The sequence below is a fragment of the Hordeum vulgare genome, chromosome 6H (genome assembly GCF_904849725.1).
Source record: "Hordeum vulgare subsp. vulgare chromosome 6H, MorexV3_pseudomolecules_assembly, whole genome shotgun sequence".
NCBI classification, from domain to species: Eukaryota; Viridiplantae; Streptophyta; class Magnoliopsida; order Poales; family Poaceae; genus Hordeum; species Hordeum vulgare.
The window spans coordinates 163736363-163751821 of NC_058523.1; positions in this window are offsets into that span (position 1 = coordinate 163736363).

A 15459-nucleotide genomic window follows, 5' to 3' on the forward strand; every position below is an offset into this window, starting at 1 on the left:
CCAAATGGAATGAAACTTCACGATGATTTTTTTTGGACCAAAAGAGACCCCCAAAGCTTTGGAAGAAGGCCAGAAGAGCCACGAGGGAGTCACAAGCCCTGACGCCGCCACCACCCCCCTAGGTGGCGCAAGGCAGTCTTGTGACCTCCTCGTGGGCCCAACCGACGTAATTCCACCGCCATAAATTCCTATAAATTCAGAAACCTCCATAAAGAAACCTAGATCGGGAGTTCCACCGTCGCAAGCCTTTGTAGCCACCAAAAACCAATCTGGAGCCCGTTCCAGCACCCTGCCGGAGGGGGAATCCATCTCCGGTGGCCATCTTCATCATCCCGGCAATCTCGATGACGAGGAGGGAGTAGTTCTCCCTCGGGGCTGAGGGTATGTACCAGTAGCTATGTGTTTGATATCTCTCTCTCGTGTTCTTGAGATGTCTTGATCTTGATGTACCATGGGCTTTGCTACTATAGTTGGATCTTATGATGTTCTTCCCCCTCTCCCTCTTGTAATGAATTGAGTTTCCCCTTTGGAGTTATCTTTTCAGATAGAGTCTTTGAGAACACTTGATGTATGTCTTGCACGTGTCTATCCGCTGTGATCAACTTGCGGGTTTGTGACATTGGGAACCTATGCATATGGGTTGGCACACGTGGGTTCATGTGAGTACTTGATGTATGTTTTGGTGATCAACTTGCGGTTTCGTGACATTGGGAACCTATGCACAGGGGTTGGCACACGTTTTGACTCTCTGGTAGAAACTTTGGGGTACTCTTTGAAGTTCTATGTGTTGGTTGAATAGATGATTCTGAGATTATGTGATGCATATCGTATAATTATGCCCAGGATACTTGAGGTGACAATGGAGTATCTAGGTGACATTAGGGTCTTGGTTGATATGTATCTTAAGGTGTTATTCTAGTACGAACTGTATGATGGATCGAACAGAAAGAATAGCATCGTGTTCTTTTACTACGGACTCTTGAATAGATCGATCAGAAAGAATAACTTTGTGGTGGTTTCGTACCCGACAATAATCTCTTCGTTTGTTCCCCGCTATTAGTGACTTTGGAGTGACTCTTTGTTGCATCTTGAGGGCTAGTTATATGATCCAATTATGTTATCATTGTTGAGAGAACTTCACTAGTGAAAGTATGAACCCTAGGCCTTGTTTCCACGCATTGCAATACCGTTCGTGCTCACTTTTACCATTTGTTACCTTGCTGTTTTTGTAATTTCAGATTACAAAAACCTATATCTACCATCCATATTGCACTTGTATCACCATCTCTTCGCCGAACTAGTGCACCAATACAACTTACCATTGTATTAGGTGTGTTGGGGACACAAGAGACTCTTTGTAATTTGGTTGCAGGGTTGCTTGAGAGAGACCATCTTCATCCTACGCCTCCTGCGGATTGATAAACCTTAGGTCACCCACTTGAGGGAAAATTGCTACTGTCCTACAACCCTCTACACTTGGAGGCCCAACAACGTCTACAAGGAGAAGGTTGCATAGTAGACATCATAGATCCACATTTATAATGATAGTCGCGGTAGTTCTTGTCATGTTCCCCAGTGATTCATCGTTCCTCCTCTGTTGCTCATAGACCTACACACCATGTAGTGTTCTTAGTGTTCGATCCTTCGGCCAGCATTATTTTCCCCATCAAAATCACCCATAGATCCATAAATTATCGCTTGATGTTGAATACATGTTTGTCCTCAATCGAGAATATTCCTAAGGAAACCTTTTAGAGTCGTAACCCACCTCCTTTCACCACGGCGAATCATAATATCCTTGTAGATATATCTGGCGAGTTGCCACTCCGTAGTTCCTGACAATCCGCCCTTCTATTTCTCTTTGTAGTTATGGGCACCATCTCAAAATGCAACTGGCTGCCAACAGAGGTCAACGATGCCTATCTTGATAAATTTGTTAAAACGGGTAATCTTCCCAAGGAGACCATTGGGTGGCGGACTGCCTTCGGCGAAACAATTCCCCAACCCGCCGAAGGGGAGGTGATCGTGTTTGCTGATCACCTCGAGCGGGTCTTCAAGTCGCCCGGCTAAAAGTTTTTTAGAGACGCCTTGCATTTCTTCCACCTTCATCCTCAAGACTTGGGACCAAATTCCATCAGTAACCTCTGTAAGTTTCAAGTATTTTGTGAGGCTTATCTGCAAATAGAGCCCATTGTGTTGTTGTTTTGGAAGTTTTTATATCTGAAGCGCCGGACAGAGTTTGCCCATGGACCTAGCTTAGATCTGGGTGGAGTCAATATTCAGCAACATCGTGAATGTGGGTTTCCGGCTGTCACATTACCTAGTCATCCGAAAGGCTCAGCAAAGACTTGGTTCTACTGCCGCGACACTTCTCCAGCCAACGAAAACCCTCTGCCAGGTTTCAGGGAGGATCGCCTTCCTATGGACTTTGAGTTGCTCGAAAAATTGACTGAAGAAGAGGAGTCTACACTTGTCACTATCTTTGGTTAGCTGAGGGGCCTTACCACCAACGGTCCTACCGGGATTGATCTGATCCGCTGCTGGATAGAGTGGAGGATTCTGCCCTTAAGCCGCCGAAATGGTTTGATGTGTGAATATGATGGCGGCTTGAACCACCCCAAATGCTTTTACAATGTGGAGCTCTTGGAAAAAGACATTGTTGATATCATAAAGTCGCTATGTGGCGGGTCTATTGACAATTGCTCCAAAATTAGGCTCAAACCCTTTTGCATCATCAACCCGGCTCCAGAGGTAAACAACCCGCCTCCAAAATGTAACCTTTCCATATACTCGTTTATGTTTCTGTTCTTAAGCCTTTCATCCTGTTTAATCAGAGGGATTCTGCGTTTTGGACCCGAAGAACCAAGACAACTGTTAAGAAGGCAACAAAACCTCCCTCCAAGACGAAGAAGAACAGCAAAGGCAAAGCTGCAGTTAAAGAGTCATCCGTCGTTGGCGAGTCTCGGGACTTTGAGTAACAGTCAAAGGTAAAATTTCTCGTCTTTATTGCTTCATTCTCACTTGTACTTATGTCTTATCGCTTTTGTTTATAGGATGATGACTATGAGAGCCAAGATGAAGATGTCGAGGTAATTTCCGTTTCTTCCGACTCAACTTCTTCTCTCCCCAAGCCGGCCAGGCGAATTTGTAAGAAAGTTCCCGTGTCTCACCCGGATGCTCATCTGGACCCCAATTTCCTTTTGAAGAAGGCAAGTTACACACCTAAACGTCCTACTCGAAGCCATTCTAGAGACCTAGTGTCCAGCTTACCTTGAAAGAACAACTGGTCAAAAACGGCAAAGCGAGGTATGTTTTCGTGATCATCCTTTCCTTCTTGTGTAAGATATTCTCGCAATTTACTCAACCCTTGAATCCTTGTTCACCAGGTTTCACCTCCTTCATCTGGCGACTCAGCAATGTCGACTCTCCCCCTAATGATTCGTGTGCAGGGGTAAATTTGTTTACTAACATGTTCTTTCCAACATCAATTTCTTTGTTCCAACATTGGTACCTTTGTTTCTCATAGCACAAACAAAGAAAAGGAAAACAGTCGACTCATCTTCAGCTCCCAAAGCGGCTGAAACATCTGGTAAAGGTACCTCCATCCCAGAGGCTCCAGAAGAAACAGCTGAAATTCAGGACAATATTTTTGATGACATTCCTGATATCCGGGTGGAGCCTTCGAACCCTCAAAAGGAGGTGATTGAAAATATCAACCCGCCCAGTCCTGCTAAGGCGCCTGAAGATCGAGACGCAGTCATTGTCACTGGTACTGGTTATTCCAAGCCTGCAACCGCGGTGTTAACCAAACACACACAAAAAGATGCCCAAACATTTGCAGAGAAGGATGTCGCCAACCTGAAGCTTCCTCATTATGAAAAATTGGAGTCTGAGGAATTATATTTCGGTTTTGTGCGCCGCCTGGAAACAAGTCGTGAGATGGAGAAAAGCCTGGCCAACTTGATGCGGATCAAACATGAGGTATGGCATCTTTATCTTTGTTAATATATACTCCTATTAGCCCTCGAAAGGACGGGTCATCCATGATGAATCGTACTTTTGTGTCATTCTTCAACCTGAAGCCTCCAAGGGCTGGGTCATCTTTTGAATGATGAGTCGGGTATTGAACTCATATTAGCAAAGAAAAAGCTTCAACCTGTAGCCCCCAAGGGCCGGGTCATCTTTTGAAAGATGAGTCGGGTCTTGAACTCATATTAGCAAAGAAAAAGCTTCAACCAGTAGCCCCCAAGGGTTGGGTCATCTTTTGAAAGATGAGTCGGGTCTTGAACTCATATTAGCAAAGAAAAAGCTTCAACCTGTAGCCCCCAAGGGCCAGGTCATCTTTTGAAAGATGAGCCTGGTCTTAAACTCATATTAGCAAAGAAAAAGCTTCAACCTGTAGCCTCCAAGGGTCGGGTCATCTTTTGAAAGATGGGTCGGGTCTTGAACTCATATTAGCAAAGAAAAAGCTTCAACCTGTAGCCCCCAAGGGTCGGGTCATATTTTGAAAGATGAGGTGGGTCTTGAACTCATATTAGCAAAAAAAAAGCTTCAACCTGTAGCCCCCAAGGGTCGGGTCATCTTTTGAAAGATGAGCCGAGTCTTGAACTTGTAATATAAAATTTCTTCAACATGTAGCCCCCAAGGTCTGGGTCATCTTTTGAAAGATGAGACGGGTCTTGAATTTGTAATATAGAATTTCTTCAACCTGTAGCCCCCAAGGGTCGGGTCATCTTTCGAAAGATGAGTCGGGTCTTGAATTAGGGTATGACCTTAAAAAGAATGAGTCATACATTAGCCCCCAAGTGTCAGGGATGTTGCTTGTAATAGTCCTGAAACTTGATTCCCCAATATTTTGTTGCAGGAATCCTTGACTCGGGCCGACTCAACCGTGGCCGGCTTAAAAGAAAGCTTAGCTGAACAGCAGGATGCTCAGACTAAGTTTGAAGAAAAAATTCATCTTGCCCTTTCTGACATGGAGAAGATGAAAGCCGAACACAAAAAGTTTGAAGATAAGGCCCATGCTGAGCAAGCCGCCGTTTTGAAACGGGCAGAACAAGCCGAAGAAAAGCTGAAAGCCGCTCTTCAAGAACCTTCCGACTTGAAGCATCATGTCTCCAACATGACCCAAGCTATATTTGTTAAGGGTCAATTACCTTCTTATGAAAAATGTTGCACAGCATATTGCAAATGCTAATTATCTTGTTTTTCACTCATAGGTCCACGAGCCGCCACCCTGCAGAATGACTGCATTCTGAAGCTAAAAGCGATTTATACTTTAACAGAGCAGTTATACACAGGTCGCATGATGACCATGAAGGCCGTGATGGGCAACATGGAACCCATAAGATCCATCAAGCACATGTTGGGTTGCTTGTCAACACTGCCGCCCCAGATAGAGGAGTTAAAAAGGTCAGTCACCCATAAAGGAGTGCTAACCATCCTAAGTCGGTGCTTGACCTATTCCCCCAAACTTAAGTCGGAAGAGGTAGCCGGTGGCTTTCCAGAATTAAAGGATGACGCGCCAGATTTCACCGAGGAGTACTACCACCATTGTGTGAAAGAATCTCGTTTTGCGGCGACTCAGCTAGCAGCCAGCCTGGACTTAGGCAAATACCAGGCGGCTTATGATGAACACAGCAAAAGGGTGACCCCTCCGTCGTATGAAGTCACCAGCCTGACTCCATGACCCTGTAAGAATCCTTTCGACTTTGACATTGATCTGTCCACCATCCTGACTGATGAAGATGAGTTTGTCGCCTTGATCAATTGCAATTGGAAATTGGGCGACTTACAGATCGCAGATGGTGAAAGCTCGAGGCAGGGTGACCCGGAGGCGGCTTGAACCAAATTGTCATGAAGTTTATCCTCCAAGAATATTTTGGTCCTTTTCTGACCGGGAAATGATTACCAGTATGGCCTGCTGAGCCATGTAATAATCGTTGAATTCAGGAAAAACAGTATGATAACCGTATCTTGTGATTATGTTTGGAAGTTTCAGCCTTCATTAATATGAATCGCCTTTCCCAAAGCTTTGTCATGTTTTGACAAAAAAAGTTATTTGCCTTGTTTATCAGAGAAGAAACAATAGGACGACTCAGTGAGTCGCGGGGGGTTAAAAAAATTATGAAACCTTTTGGTGATGCCACAAAGATAGTCATAAAGTTCGTCGGCTCGATGAGTTGCGACAGCATAGGACGAGTTTGCAAAACTCTAGTGCTACCCCAAGAAGGCTTTTGCAACAGCCCAAGTTGTTTATACCGGCTGATCAAGCGCGAGTCAGGCTTCACTGAAGCAGGTTCAGTGAACCCATGGTTTGTCTATTTTCTATGTGTCGGCTCTCGCTAGTACCTTTCATGTTTTAACCAAGGCAAGTCCAGGGTCCAAAAGTGGATTGACTCGCCAAGAGTACATGGGACCATAGGGCGAGTTGCCAAACACACAGTCCAGTATAACCATTGTAATGCATTAATTTTTCGCTAGCCAATAGGGTATTCAGGCTGAACTCAGTGAGTGGAAGCCTCCGAGTGACCTATGATTAGGGAAAAGCCAGACATAGGATTGTAGAAGCGTATACGCTCTTACTGCAAAACGACTTGGGAGCTAGTAGCCCTCAAGTAAGCTGGACTAATTCTCAAAACCACATAAGGTGCCCATGTTTGAACCGTGCAGCATGGCAACTTTGGTCCTCTTTGGCGTTTCAACATCCAGTTTTGAAATAAGCGCAACGTGGCGACTTATGCTCTTTGATGCTGATAGCATCCATGCTTGGACGACTTATGGAACAATAAAGACTCATGCTTTCAAGAAGCTGAAACGGCAAAAGACCCAGAAGTTCGTGGGCGCCGGCTTTATTGCTTTATATACAAAATAAGAGATTACAAATTCAAATCTGAAAACATAGATAAGGAGCCAACGGATCTAAGTATAGTATGGCCGCAAGTGGGCGATGTTCCATGGGCGGGTTGTCTCAACCTCTATTGTTGGCCTATCTAGGCGAAGATCCACCAAGTAATATGAACCGTTGTGGAGATTCTTGTTGATGACAAAAAATTCTTGCTGATGACAAAAGGGGATAACTTATGCATACGAGTATGATCCTCAATCAACCGGAGCACTAAGTCGCCCTCTTAAAAAGTTCGGATCTTGACTCGGCGGATGTGATAGCGTCGCAAGTCTTGTTGATAAATCGCCGATCATGATGCGGCCAAATCATGCTCCTCCTCCAAGGCGTCCAACGAATCTTGGTGTGCTATCTTGTTGTCTTGTTCCACATAGGCGGCGACTCGTGATGAGTCGTGTCTGATGTCACCTCATAATACTGCCTTTGCTCCGTTGACCAGGAAAAAGGGCGTGAAACCAGTAGACCGATTAGGGGTGGTTCTGATGCTCCATAAAACTGAAGGCAATTCTTCGACCCAACATCCCGGAGTAGTTTCAGAGGTACCATAAGTCGGGGCTTGATTCCTCGAAATATTTCTTGATTCGCCCTTTCTGCCTGTCCATTGGACTGAGGGTGTGCAACTGCAGGAACATCAAGTCGGATGTGCTCTTTTGCACAAAACTCTTGCATGGCGCCTTTGGATAAATTAGTACCATTATCAGTGATGATACTATGAGGATACCCGAAGCGAAAAATTAGCTTTTTGAGGAACTTGACGGACGTGTCTGCATCACAGCTGCTAACTGGCTCCGCTTCAACCCACTTGGTAAACTTGTGAACTGCCACCAATAGGTGAGTCTTTTTATTGGACAACATCTTAAAAGGACCAACCATGTCCAGCCCCCAGACCGCAAATGGCCATGTAATTGGAATCATCCGTAATTCCTCAGCCGGCACATGCATCTGACGTCCAAATTTTTGGCAACCATCACATCTGCGAACTATATCCTCAGCATCTGCATGAGCCGTCAACCAGTAAAATCCATGCCTAAAGGCTTTGGATACCACAGAGCATGACCCGGCGTGATGACCACAGTCGCCCGCATGTATCACGTTAAGAATCGCACACCCTTCCTCTGAGGAGACACACCTTTGAAAAATTCAGAAGTGTTTCGCTTGTGTAACTCGCCTTTGTCAATGGCCATGGACTTGCATCGACGGACGATTTGGCGGGCCAACAACTCATTAGTAGGTAACTCGCCTCGTGACAGATACGCCATGTAGGGGATTTCCCAATCCGGGTAGCTCGGAGAGCCGCCACAAGTTGAGACTCGGGATCAGGAACCGCTAAGTCCTCTTCTGAAGGCAGTTTTTCCGATGGGTTATGCAATATATCCAAAAACACGTGAAGGGGGAACTGGCTTACGCTGTGAACCGAGTCGTGAAAGAGCATCCGCCGCCTCATTGAGTCGACGATCAATGTGATTGATACATCTCCAACGTATCTATAATTTTTGATTGTTCCATGCTATTATATTATCAAACTTGGGATGTTTTATATGCATTTATATGCTACTTTATATTGTAAGTGCATCTAGTGCCCCTGAGTGATTTTGGTGGTTTGAAGACTTATAGGTTAAGTATCTAATGTGTTTATGAGTGTACACAGGATCTATAAGTCATTGAGGAGTTTGAGATATTTGAAGAATATCGACCCCTAAAAATGTATATCTTCGGTTGAAGAAATTGGCCTGAAGCTGAAGAAATGAATCGTGAGGAATCTGCGATGAAATTGATATTCCTCATGAAGATACTGATATTGAGGAATCCGGTGTGTCCTGAAGAAAATCACTCTGAAGAATTTGAAGCATGAAGATTTACACTTTCTGTTTTATTTTCTTCGCGTTTTAGTAGGAACACCGTACTATTAAAGGGGGTCGAAGTTACACTTTGGAATGAATTTCCTCATGATGCTCAACCCAAGCCTAATCCTACCAAAAGCCTCAAGTGAGGAATACGAGTGACATGAGGACTCTCGCAGTTGAGGGTTCCGACCGTTTCGATAGCCACGCCAAGTCATTGGTCTTATCCACTCCAACGGTCATATTATTTAAGGGCATTAGTGTCAAATCATGTCGGGATGCTCCCAGGCTATAAATAGACACCCCCCACAACCACTAGCTGGTTGGCTGCTCCGTTAGAAACTGACACTTGTCATAAGAGCAACCCAATTCCTCAGAATCTTCGAGAGTAATTCATCAGTGAGGAAATACACCATACACTGAAACCACAAACCAAACCTAGTGATTGAGCATCACTGAAGAAGTTGTTCCTGTGTGGGACTGAAGCCTTCTACCTTTGAGGACTGTGCATCCTCTAGTCGTCATGGTCTAGAGCTTTCCAGCAGTCAATTGTGGATCGCCGGGTGACCAAGCTTGTGAGGGTTTGGAAGTCTGCCCTGAAGACTTACCACGAGTGATGGGCGAGGACTGTGTGTCCTTAGCTCAAGGAGAATATGGTAGGGACTGTGCATCCCGGGACTGTGTGTCTTTTGGTTTCAATACCAAGCCGCTCCAAACCAGATGTACGACTGTCACAGCAGTTGGAACTGGGTCATCAACGACTGTCTTCACTAAGAAACGGGTTCTAATTCCTCAACTCCTTACTTTCCTCGTATTATGTGTTGATGACTTTCACTGCGACTGTTTGAAGAATTTGCTGAAGACTTTCTCTGAATTTCCTCAACCCCAAATTCTTCACGTCAGTTAATCCTCATCTGTATTCTGCATGCCTGCTCACTGTGCAATCTGTTTTCACATTCTTCAATCTGAAAAACTGTTGTTGTGAAACTTTGCACTTCTGATCCTTTACTGTTTCCGTTGTAAGTTAGTCATCAGTGAGGAATTTCCTCAAAAGGAATTTCCTCAGTGATGAAATTCTAAAAATCTCCTATTCACCCCCCCCCTCTAGTCGATATAATGCACTTTCAATTGGTATCAGAGCAAGGTACTCCATTGTTCTGTGTGATTTTGGTTTAACCACCTGGAGGTTTAGTTATGTCGACTGCAAGCATGTTTAAGGTGACTGCAGCATGTCCTACCTACGAAGGAAAGAACTTTCCCTTCTGGAAGAACAAAAGGCAAATGCATCTACAAGCTATTCATAATGATCTCTGGTATATTGTGGAACATGGCGTCCCCATCATCTCTGCCAGTGTCTCTGCTGCTGATGTGAAGAAATTCAAGCAACTCGATTCTCAAGCTAAGAACATCATCTGTGGCCATCTGAGCCCAGGCCAGTTTGGAAGAGTAAGTGCTTTGGGCTCTGCAACACTGATCTGGGAGAGACTGCGCAAGGTAAATGAAGGAGTATCAACCCAGCGTGACTCTCGTGTTGATGTTGTTCGCAATCTCTTCAATCGCTTTAAGAGACATGACAATGAAAGCTGCCAAGACACCTTTGATCGCCTCACTGACATATCAAATGAACTGCAAGCACTGGGAGCTCGAGACATCACTGATCATGAAGTTGTGAAGAAACTGCTGAGATCTTTGGATTCTTCATTTGATACTTTAGTTCTGATGATTCAAGAAAGACCAGACTACAAGATGCTTGATCCAACTGATACTTGAAAGGCTAAATACTCATGAATTCCAGCTAGAAGAAAAGAAAGATCTATATGGACCAAGCTATTCCAGACCACGTGCACTCAAGGCTAGAGCAATTTCCTCATCTGAAGAAGAAGACACAGATGACAGCTTTGGTGACCCTGAAGAATTTGGACAGGAGCTTGCAATGCTCGTGAGGAAATTCCAGAGATTTACACGACGTGGTCAGTTCGGTAAATCTTCAAGAAGAGACATGAAGAAATCAGAATCTTCATCTGAGGACTACAAGAAACGAACCTGCCACAAGTGCAAGAAATCAGGTCATTACATTGCTGATTGTCCCCATTGGGGAAAGGAATCAAAGAAGAAGAAATACAAGGATGACAGTTCTGATGACTCGAAGAAGAAGAAGAAATCTTCAAAATCCTCATCTTCAAAGCCCTCATCGCACAAGAAGACTAGTTTCAGAAAGGCTCGGGCACTTATTGGCAAGGAAATGGACTCAGAAGCAGAAACAGAGGAAGGTGATGAAGAAGAGGGTTCTGATGAAGACTCAGAATCCGGACAGGCTAGTCTTGCACTGGCAACCACCTTCGTCAGCAAGTCAATCTTCAATCTTGAAGAAAATGATATCACCGTCCACACTGATGACTATGTTGATGACTTTGCTCCAACCTATTGCTTCATGGCAAAAGGTTCAAAGGTACCAGATAATGCCTCCTCCTCTGATTCAAGTGACTGTGAACCTGATGATTATAAGAAACCCAGTTATAGTAAACTTGCTATCATTGCCACTAAACAACAAACTGCCCTGGAAAAGCTTCAGAAACTACTAGATAAAAGTGGTGATCCGTTTAATGATGAAATGAACCTTACCCAAATCCTCACTAAAGATGTGAAAAGTCTTCAGTCTAGATATGATAATCTTCAAGATCGTTATGATACACTCCTCACTGATCATGAGAAGCTTTCCTATGAATTTCTTCAAAGAAAGCTTGATCTTGAGAAGCTGAGGATGTCTCATGATGATCTTCGTATGGAAAATGATTCATTACTAGCTCAACAGATCAGCGCTGGTCAAGTTGAATTTATTCCTCCATGTCTTAAATGCATTGAACGCGAAACTACTAATTCCTCACCAGAATCATCAAATGCTACCATTGCTACAAATTCTTCAACTGCACCTGCTGTGTCTATTTCCTCACTCGAGGAAAACACAAATATTACTGATGAAAATGCAGGGTTGAAGGAATTGTACATGACAGGCATATACAAAAGTCTCAAAGGACATCAAACCTTTTGTGATGTGCTCAAAAGGCAGATCTTGAACAGGAATCCGAGGAAAGAAGGAATTGCCTTTGAGAGGAAATTAAATGCTGATGGATCTTATTGGAAACCTGAGCAGTATCCCAAAACCTCATGGGTTGCTGCTACTGGGCCTCCTTTTGATCCATCTAATCTAATTGGCTTTTCATGTAAATTATCCTATTCCTCAGGTGAGTCATTTGACTCCAACTATAAACTGTTCAAAAATCAATCTGGTGAAGTATTTGCTCGATATGTTGGAACTAACTGCAGGAATGGCCCTCCCTTGAGGAAAATCTGGGTTCCCAAAAGCTGTCTTGAAAATCTTCAGGTGAATGTCCTCATGACACCACCACTGAAGAATCGGAACCCCAGATCAAATTCCTTAGGAGGATCAAAGTCTTCAAGAGGATCAAAATCCTCAACTGGTTAAAACTATGCTCGTACCCGTGCTAATGCATCTAACATGAAGGGAAACTACAAGGAATATGAATATGAGTGTTACTCCTCAAATCATTATGTTCATAAATCCTCAAACCAGTTCTCTGCATATTCATATGAGTACTTTAATCCCCCTACTGTTAAGAGAAGTGCAGTGGCCTCAATGCCACCGTTCTCATATGGTGCTCGCAGGATGATGAATGCTTTGCCACCCCTTCAGATGTGGGTGGTGAAGAAATCGAACTAATCACTTCTGCAGGTCAGGTCTCCAAATGAAAATCATCATCTGAAGAATTTGCTGGAGACCTGAAGAAATGCTTGATAGGACGCAAGCTAATGATTGATGAAATAGAAATATTTCACACGTCCTTACATTTCTGCTATGATGAAATTAATGATCTGATGAAATTAGTATCATATTCTTCAAATCTGAAGCATATGAGATGGTAAGCTATACTAATTCATCTGCAGGATAACAAACCCAAGAATACTCAGTGGGTTCTTGATAGTGGTTGTACACATCACATGACTGGTGATAAAAGCTTACTGATGAATATGCCACTAACTCCATCACCTCTGAAGCAAATCACATATGCTGACAAAGGTAAAAGCAAGGTATTGGGACTTGGCAAAGTGGCTATTTCCAAGGATAGGCATATGGACAAAGTGATGCTTGTTGAATCCCTTGGTTTTAACCTCATGTCAGTCTCGATGCTTTGTGATCTTAATATGATTGTTATCTTTGGTAGATATAGATGTGTGGTCATCATGGAATCTGACAGATCCAAAGTCTTTGAAGGTGTAAGAAGAGGGGATTTGTACATTGTTGATTTCTCTACAGGTCCTCAACCAGCCACTTGCTTACTAGCAAAAACCTCAGAAGGATGGTTGTGGCACCGAAGACTAGGTCATGCAGGCATGAGGAATTTGCACACACTCGCGAAGAAGAAGCATGTCATCGGCATCGAATCAGTAAAATTCCTCAAGGATCATCTCTGCGGCGCTTGTGAATCTGGGAAAATGACCAGATCCAAGCATCCCTCTAAGACTATCATGACCACTACACGTCCATTCGAATTGCTTCATATGGATTTATTTGGACCTACTCACTATGCCACACTAACCAATGCAGCATCTTTATATGGCTTCGTCATAGTAGATGATTATTCCAGATATACTTGGGTGCATATCATAGTGTATAAAACTGAAGTGCAGGAAATCTTCAAACGATTTTCTTCAAGGGCCTCGACGAACTTTGGCATCAAGATCAAACATATCAGGAGTGATAATGGAACCGAGTTCAAAAACACTGGTCTTGATGATTATCTTGATGAACTTGGTATTACTCACGAATTGTCTGCTCCTTATACTCCTCAGCAGAATGGTGTCGTTGAAAGGAAGAATAGGACTCTGGTTGAAATGGCAAGAACTATGCTTGAAGAATATCAGACTCCTCGTCGCTTTTGGCCTGAAGCAATCAACACTGCATGCCATATCATCAACATGGTATATCTTCACAAATTCCTCAAGAAAATCTCATATGAACTCCTCACTGACAAGAAACCCAATGTAAGTTATTTCAAAGTCTTCGGTGCAAAATGTTGGATTAGAGATCCTCACCATAGCTCAAAATTTGCACCTAAGACACGTGAAGGTTTTATGCTCGGTTATGGAAAGGACTCGTACACTTACAGAGTCTTCAACAACTATCACAACAAAGTTGTTGAGACTGTAGATGTGCGGTTCGATGAAACTAATGCAAAGAGAGCAATTGCCTTCTGATCCAGATAAGTTGTCTCCCGAGGAAGCAATAAAGCTCAAACCTACTGAAGACATTGTCCCCACTGAGGAAATTGGTGAAGAAACAATTCCCATCACTGATGAAAATCAAGAAGATGCTCCTGAGGAAATTGCACGAGAACCACTTCCTCAGCCTAGACGAAATCCTCAATCAGCTCATCCAAGGATTGCAAACGAAGTAGAACTTGACAAAATCCTCAACGACATCAATGCGCCAGGTCCTCTCACTCGCTCAAAAGCTTCACACTTAGTTAACTTTTGTGGGCATTTTTCCTTTGTATCCATCGCAGAACCCTCAAAAGTTGTGAGGCTTTTCTAGAACCGGAGTGGATCCAAGCTATGCAAGACGAACTTCTTCAATTCAAGTTGAATGACGTATGGGAGCTCGTCAAACGACCAGATCCTCGCAAGCACAACATCATCGGCACCAAGTGAATTTTCCGAAACAAGCAAGATGAGGACGGTCAAGTGGTGAGGAACAAGGCACGACTTGTAGCCCAAGGCTACACCCAGGTTGAAGAAATAGATTTTGATGAAACTTTTGCACCTGTTGCTAGACTTGAAGCTATTCGAATACTACTTGCTTATGCTAATCATCATAACATCATCTTATATCAAATGGATGTGAAAAGTGCATTCCTCAATGGTAAGCTTGAGGAAGAAGTATATGTTGCTCAGCCCCCGGGTTTTGAGGATCCAAAGAATCCACACAAAGTCTTCAAACTCAAAAAGGCTCTTTATGGTCTCAAGCAAGCCCCTCGGGCATGGTATGATACATTGAAGGAATTCCTCGTGAAGAAAGGCTTCAAACCTGGTTCACTCGATCCAACTCTTTTCACTAAATCCTATGATAATGAGTTATTTGTGTATCAAATATATGTCAATGATATCATATTTGGCTGTACTGACAAACGATACAGTGATGAATTTGCCTACATGATGAGTGAAGAATACCAGATGTCCATGATGGGGGAGCTGAAATTCTTCTTAGGTCTTCAAATTCGTCAACAAAGCAATGGAATCTTCATATCACAGGAGAAATACCTCAAGGGTGTTCTGAGGAAATTCGACATGCATGAATGCAAAGGTGCCAAGACTCCAATGCCTACCAACGGCCACCTCGGCACTGATGAAAATGGTAAAGATTTCGATCAGCAGGTATATCGTTCTATGATTGGCTCTTTATTGTATCTATGTGCATCTATGCCAGATATAATGCTTAGTGTTTGCATGTGTGCACGTTTTCAAGCAAAACCGAAGGAATCACACCATAAGGCTATGAAACATATTCTTCGATACTTAGCTCACACACCAACACTAGGATTATGGTATCCCAAGGGCTCAAATCTTCATCTGGTAGGGTATTCTGAATCTGACTATGCTGGTGACCATGTGGATCGCAAGTCAACTTCTGGCACATGC